We start from the raw sequence: 6,556 nt of genomic DNA, 5'->3' as shown, positions 1-6,556 counted from the left end.
GACCAGAGGGTGGGCAGGGGGGCATGGAAGCTAAACGTGCAACTGCTGACCCCAGAGAACATTGAGGAGCTCAAGAGGGATTACAAAGGTTGGAGAACCATGAAACCCCTCTTTGAGTCCCTGACACACTGGTGGGAAGCGATCAAGGGAAACATCAAGAGGTTTTTCATCGTCAAAGGCACCCAGAAAGCTAGAAAGGAACAGAGGGAAATGTCCCGACTCCTGAAATACATGCAGAATCTGCTCCGGCTGCAGTCGGTGGGGGTCGATGTCAAGGAGGAACTCTAAGAGGTGAAGAGCCAGCAAGCCTAGCCCTTTGCCTCCAAGAACATCTTCCATTCCGGAGCGCGCTCCGTGGAGCAGGATGAGACGTGCTCACGTTTCTTCTTCGAAAAGGTACAGAGAGAGAGCTCTGTGATCAGCAGCCTGAAGGAAGAAGACGGCTCAGTAAAGTCAGCGCAGTCCGACATTTTGAGGATCAGCAAATCGTTTTATGCCGGATTGTATGACGTGAAGCCCACGGGCAGCACGGCCTCCCAGTCCTTCTTGTCCTCTATCACGGAGGTCTTAGTCGACAGTACACGGGAGAGGCTTGACAAACCGCGAACTCCTGACGAACTGACTTAGGCCCTTGAGTCCTTCGAGAAGAGTAAATCTCCCCAGAAGCGACGGCTTGCCGGTGGAGTTGTATTTGGCTCTGTGGGACTGGAAGGGCCCAGACCTACTAGAAGTGTACGAGAGTATGCTCCTGGCCGGCAGCATGTCAGAATCCATGAGGAAAGGCATCATCACCCTCATCTACAAGCACGAGGAAGAAAGGGAGGAAATTAGAATTTGGCGACCCATTTCACTGTTGAATGTGGACTATAAGATTCTGTCCAAGGTCATCGCCAATCGGGTCGAATCCGCTCTGGAATTGGTGATACACCATGACCAGACCTGCACTGTGCCAGGCAGGAAGATCTCTGACAGCCTGGCGCTGCTCAGGGATACGATTGCCTATGTGCAGGATAGGAGTGTGGACATTTGCCTCATCAGCCTGGATCAGGAGAAGGCCTTTGACAGAATATCGCACACCTACGTGGTGGATGTGCTTTCCAAAATGGGGTTTGGGGAGGGAATTCGATATTGGATCCAACTGCTCTACACTAACATCAGTAGCGCAGTCTCAATCAATGGGTGGGAAACAGATAGCTTTCCGATTAAATCTGGAGTCAGGCAGGGCTGACCTCTCTCGCCTGTTCTTTTCGTGTGTTGCATAGAACCCTTGGCCGAGTCCATCAGGAAGGATCCGGGCATAAGAGGAGTGACGATCCCAGGCAGTGGAGGCACTCAGGTAAAAGCCTCCCTGTACATGGACGATGTCGTCGTCTTCTGCTCGGATCCGCTGTCGGTGCGCAGACTGATCCACATTTGCGACCAGTTCGAACTGGCCTCGGGAGCCAAGGTAAATCGTGGGAAGAGCGAGGCCATGTTCTTTGGGAACTGGGCTGACCGATCCTTTGTCCCCTTCACTGTCAGGGCTGACGGCCTGAAGGTGCTGGGGATATGGTTCGGAGGGACCAGGGCATGCGTTAGAAACTGGAAGGAGCGAGTGTCTATGGTGAAAAGGAAACTGGGCATGTGGGAGCGACGCTCCCTCTCCATTGCGGGTAAGAACCTGGTCATCAGGTGTGAGGCACTCTCGCTGTTGCTGTACGTGGCGCAGGTCTGGCCCATTCCACACTCCTGCGTGGTGGCGATCACTCGAGCCATCTTCCGCTTTATCTGGAGGTCGAAAATGGATCGTGTCCGCAGAGACGCGATGTACAAGCCTCTAGATAAAGGGGAAAAAAACGTGCCCAACATCGCCCTCATACTGATGGCCACCTTTGTGTGTGGCTGCATCAAGCGGTGCGTAGACCCTCAGTACGCAAACACCAAGTGTCACTACGTGCTGAGGTTCTACCTGTCCCCGGTGTTGCGAAGGATGGGTCTGGCCACGCTGCCGCGGAACGCTCCAAGTAGTTGGACCGTGCCGTACCACCTGTCCCTGGTGGAAAAATTTATGCAGAAAAACACCTTTGACCACAAGTCCATCAGGCAGTGGTCAGCACGTAACGTCTTAGAGGCCCTGAGGGAAAAGGAGAGGGTGGACCCTGTGGGATGGTTCCCCGAGCAGACTGTCAAAGTCAGGAGTCTCACCCCCTTGGCATGTTGCCCTCGAGGTGGCTGTGGTCGGTATGAGACCGTTGTTCACATCCTTGTGGATTGTGCCTTTGCAAAGAAGATCTGGAGAGAGATGCAGTGGTTGCTGTCGAGGTTCATCCCGAGCAGTTCTGTGACACAGGACTCTGTGCTCTACGGGCTGTTCCCAGCGACACACACCGAGACAAACATCAACTGCAGCTGGAGGATCATCAACTCGGTGAAAGACGCGCTTTGGTCTGCCCGAAACTTGTTGGTCTTCCAGCGCAAAGAGTTGTCCCCGACCGAGTGTTGCGGACTGGCACATTCCAAGGCCGAGGACTACGTGCTGAGGGACGCACTAAAGCTTGGGGCAGCTGCTGCAAAAGCGCAATGGGGAAGGGCCGCTGTCTAAGACCTTTCTGCCACAGCGCACCGAGAGACTGGGAACTGTTTAGAGCCCCTCGGGCTGTACAGCTCAAAGTGAAAGCCTGTAAATGATTGTAATATTGTTTGTACTGATGCACCTGGTGATACATTTTGTTAAAGTTGAACCGGATTGTACCCTTGTAATGGTGTTTTTGAAATAGTTTGGAATGTGGTTGAAGATATTTTATGAATAAAGTATATTTTTGCAAAAAAAAAAGGTTCTCCCAGGACGATGCTAGCCCATTGCACTTCGGGTGTGCTGACGCCTGCGATGTCCCCAAATGCGGGATACTCGACTGTAAAATTTGTGGTAGTGGGGGACTGCGTTTGCGCTCTCCCCGATTCACAATGCAAAAAATAGATTTCATCATATCTTTCATTTTCTCTTCTATTTCCTGTCAGCAACCTTTTCTGAAAAAAGAAATATATAACCCCCAATGTGTGCTCTTCAAAATCTATACTGTACTGGTTATTTAGCTTTTTCTTTCCTCCTCGCAAATATTATCCAACCCCCATTCTTTTCCTCCCTGTCATTATCAGCCGACAATTATTCCATCTATGCATCATTTTCGCCAGACCGTTTGTTTCGTGGCCGCCAAATTACTCGCGCCATTTTTAACCCCGCGTTTGCCCACTCAAAAATCTCTCTCAAACAACCCCCATCTAACACCCAACCCACCATCACAACAGTCCCCGCACTCCCAGCACCGCCCCACCCCCTATCTATCTGGACGTCTGTATAAATACAAACTCATATCAGTCAGCTATTAACTCATATGCATTCACCATTTAAAACATGTAGCAGCGACCCCTCACTATTTCAAACATGAACAAGCACCCTGTCCCCATGTTCATTCTAATTATCCCCCTCCGAAACGAACAGCAGCCTCCCTCCCCCTCTGTATAATCTCCCCCTTGATCAGCCCCCTCTGTCACTCCTACCTTCTGAAACTCCTGCCCCCTCTCCCCATGTGTAAAGTCTTTCCCTGCCCCTTCTGCAGCTCACTTGCCCTGCTGTAGGCCCATCAATTCACCTGTGATTATTCCTTGAAGGCTTAAATAGCGCAAAGCGAAGAAATAAACAGAAAGAAAACTGGAGAAAGGCAGATAGAAACCTAAACCCTCAGTAAAATGACCACCGGGAATCCCGTTTAACCGTCAGAATGATCGCACAGCCCAAAATACACGCATTGTCCCTGAATTATAACAAGATTTTAGGCAGCTTCACTTTAGGACTTTTCATTTCCTCTTGTGGGGCTCCTGTTCCTCACACACTGGAGGCTAACATGTAAGTTTTGGATTGCAAGGCTGGGCTACTTTAACCCCAGGATTTTCTTTTTGAAACTCCAGGCCCGCAGTCCAACAGGAACTGGTTAACCGGAGCCACCGAAAACCAGGGTCCCGGAGAGGAAATTAAATCTCAGGGTAAGAAACGGACACAAACTCACGTGGGCCCATGGGGCACGGCCTTGGAGAAGGTCTCAGGAAACTCCTGAAGAAGAAGAGTCCTTGTCCCAGTCTGGATCTTCAGATTGCAGGTTTCAAAATAAAAATTCTTTGAGGGGTGGGGGAGAAAATTAATTCCATTAAAACAGAGAGCAAAGAACATTTTCAAACAAAATAACGCAAGAGCCAATGAATCACTCTCAGTTACAACTCAGCAACATCCAAATACAAACAAGTCAAAGAGTTATAAAGCAGATTGAGACAGAGGGAACACACACGCACATTAAACCAGAGTGGGGACTAGCTCCGCACTCTGGAGGCGGTTTTCGGATTGGGTTCCTAGCCAGGTATATCCTGAATGAGCAGTTTGCAGACTCCACCCCTGGCATGTTGGGATGTCTCTCAATCTGCTCCCCAGGAGGCCTGTCCATTGATATGTTAATCCCAGGGCAGGACAACTTTCTGATTCTTCCTGTCCTTTGATGTGTTCACCCCAGGAAAACAATGTTTCAGCCATTTTCTGGTTAAGGTTAAAACTTTAACTCATCTTGTCGGGAATGTCACTGCAGTTCGAAATATCAAACACTAAACCCCCAACACAAGACTGTGCAAAGCATGTGGATTGTTACTGAGATTCCGTCTGTGATTTTTAGTGATGTCAGTGTGGATTGTGTAATCTGTGTGTGTGTGAGTGTTGCTGGTCCCATAATGTAACGCAAATGTCTCCTCGCAGCCTCTCAGTACGCCACTCATGGTCTCCTGGTACTTTTTGGATTGTCTGGAGAAGACATTGAAAGAATTAGAGTTAAACAATGCTAACACTAGCTGCACTGCGACGAGTATATGAGAGCTTATTCTTATCCAGGGGTGTATGTCCGCATTCAGCCCCCATTCCCACACTTGCTCCCACCATGTCGGATCTCTCAAGTGCTCTTCCATATCATTGATTAGCCTTTTAAACACCGCCTGTAACACGTAATGCTGATTCCTCACCTTTCGTAAGACACCTTTCAACTTTGTCAGACTTTCGGGAAGGTTGGGAATTGGGGCCTGCTTAGGTTCGTCATAGTGTTCCAGGGCATGGTGGAGTGTGTCGGAGGGGTTGACTGAGACCTGACCCCTTTGTTGGACGTACATCATTCACGCGTGTCTGATAGTAACTGGGAGCCGGGGTTCCCTTGTATCCTGAGCGGGTGTGATGGTTTTCTCTGTGGGTAATTTCTAATATACAACCCTCCGTTCGGTTGTACCCGCATTTGTCCAGCACCCCCCCCCGTTCCAACTGGATGGGAGCTAATTGTGAGGCTACCTTTCCTCCTGCACCCGCTCAGTGATTCCCCGTGTATGCCCTCATTCTTGCATATGGCATGCATATCTATGGGGTAGTACCGGAGGGAGTCATTGTCTCAGATTAACCCAATGTTCTCCACTTGGTACTGAGGGTGTGGGCCCGTGTCTGCTGTGACTGAGGGGATTGCCCATACCTATCACGTTCATTTGGTTTGAGGTGCACTTCTGAATCACCGCATACACCCTGGTCACTCCTTTCAATGTACATGCGTCGATGACGCCTGGGTTCTTGGCCATCCCCCACAACCGGGCACTGTTGATCCAGCCCGGTACCTCCCCACTTTGGATCTGGCCCAGATTGTGTCTTAATTGCCCGATCATCCACCGGCCGTAAGCTGGCTTTTTTGGGTGCTGTCCTCTTGTCGTTCCTCCCTTTCTGTTAATTGGCTGGTGGCTTTAGCATGGGTCTCTATAACGTGTACGCTTTCCAATACAGATGCCACACTCTTGCCCCCTAGGGCCGCTGCCGTTTCACCACCCCTCGCTACTCTTATGAGCAAGCTGCCTCATGATCCCTTTAAGATTCGTGACCTCGGAGTTGATTCCTTGAATGTCGAGAGAGTTTACCAGGGAAGTCCCTGTGTTCACCCTTGTCAGTACATTGTTAACTAACTCTCTCTTCTGGTGGTGCCCTGAATCTAGTGGCTCCCGTGGCGTCGGCCGCCTGATTAATCACAGCCTTACTCAGTAATTTGTACAGTTTTCGTAGGGGCGCTTGGTTTCTGCAATACTCTGGCAGTCGCATACCTGCCAGGTTCACAATTACCTGTACAATTTCATGTTTAACATTATCATACAAGAGTTCACCGTCCGTATACAGTACCAGTCCATTCTGTGGCCCAGGGGTCATGTCTGGGCAAGATAGTCTCTGTGGTGTCGTCGTGTCCTGTGATAGCAGGGTGGTGTCGGTCCGGGGGTCCGCCGTTGCAGTCAACTCTCCGTGTTTGGCCCTCAAGATCCAATGCCAGGTATCTGTCATTCCCAAGTCTTCCTCCCCGGGACAGTGACCCCAGTTGTTGTTCTCCTGGGGTGTGAAGGTAAATTGCGAAAAATCTCTCACACACTGTAGCTTTCTCCTTTACGTCCCTCCTTGTGCACAGCCCACGGTGACCCTCCCCGTAGTTGAGGATTCCCCCTTTTGTCTTTCAGATGGCCGGTCCTCCAG

The 6,556-nt window shown here is 50.3% G+C and overlaps 1 non-coding gene across 1 annotated transcript; it reads left to right on the top strand.

Moving 5' to 3' along the window:
* The first annotated feature begins 2,774 nt into the window (after positions 1 to 2,774).
* LOC144675782 (U1 spliceosomal RNA) lies at positions 2,775 to 2,937 on the top strand. Its single transcript, XR_013575160.1, has one exon. It is a non-coding gene; the product is annotated as a U1 spliceosomal RNA (small nuclear RNA).
* Positions 2,938 to 6,556: the final 3,619 nt, after the last annotated feature.

The sequence above is a fragment of the Cetorhinus maximus genome, unplaced genomic scaffold, assembly GCF_964194155.1.
Source record: "Cetorhinus maximus unplaced genomic scaffold, sCetMax3.hap1.1 HAP1_SCAFFOLD_1153, whole genome shotgun sequence".
NCBI lineage: Eukaryota > Metazoa > Chordata > Chondrichthyes > Lamniformes > Cetorhinidae > Cetorhinus > Cetorhinus maximus.
This window is presented reverse-complemented; position numbering and strand designations above follow the sequence as displayed.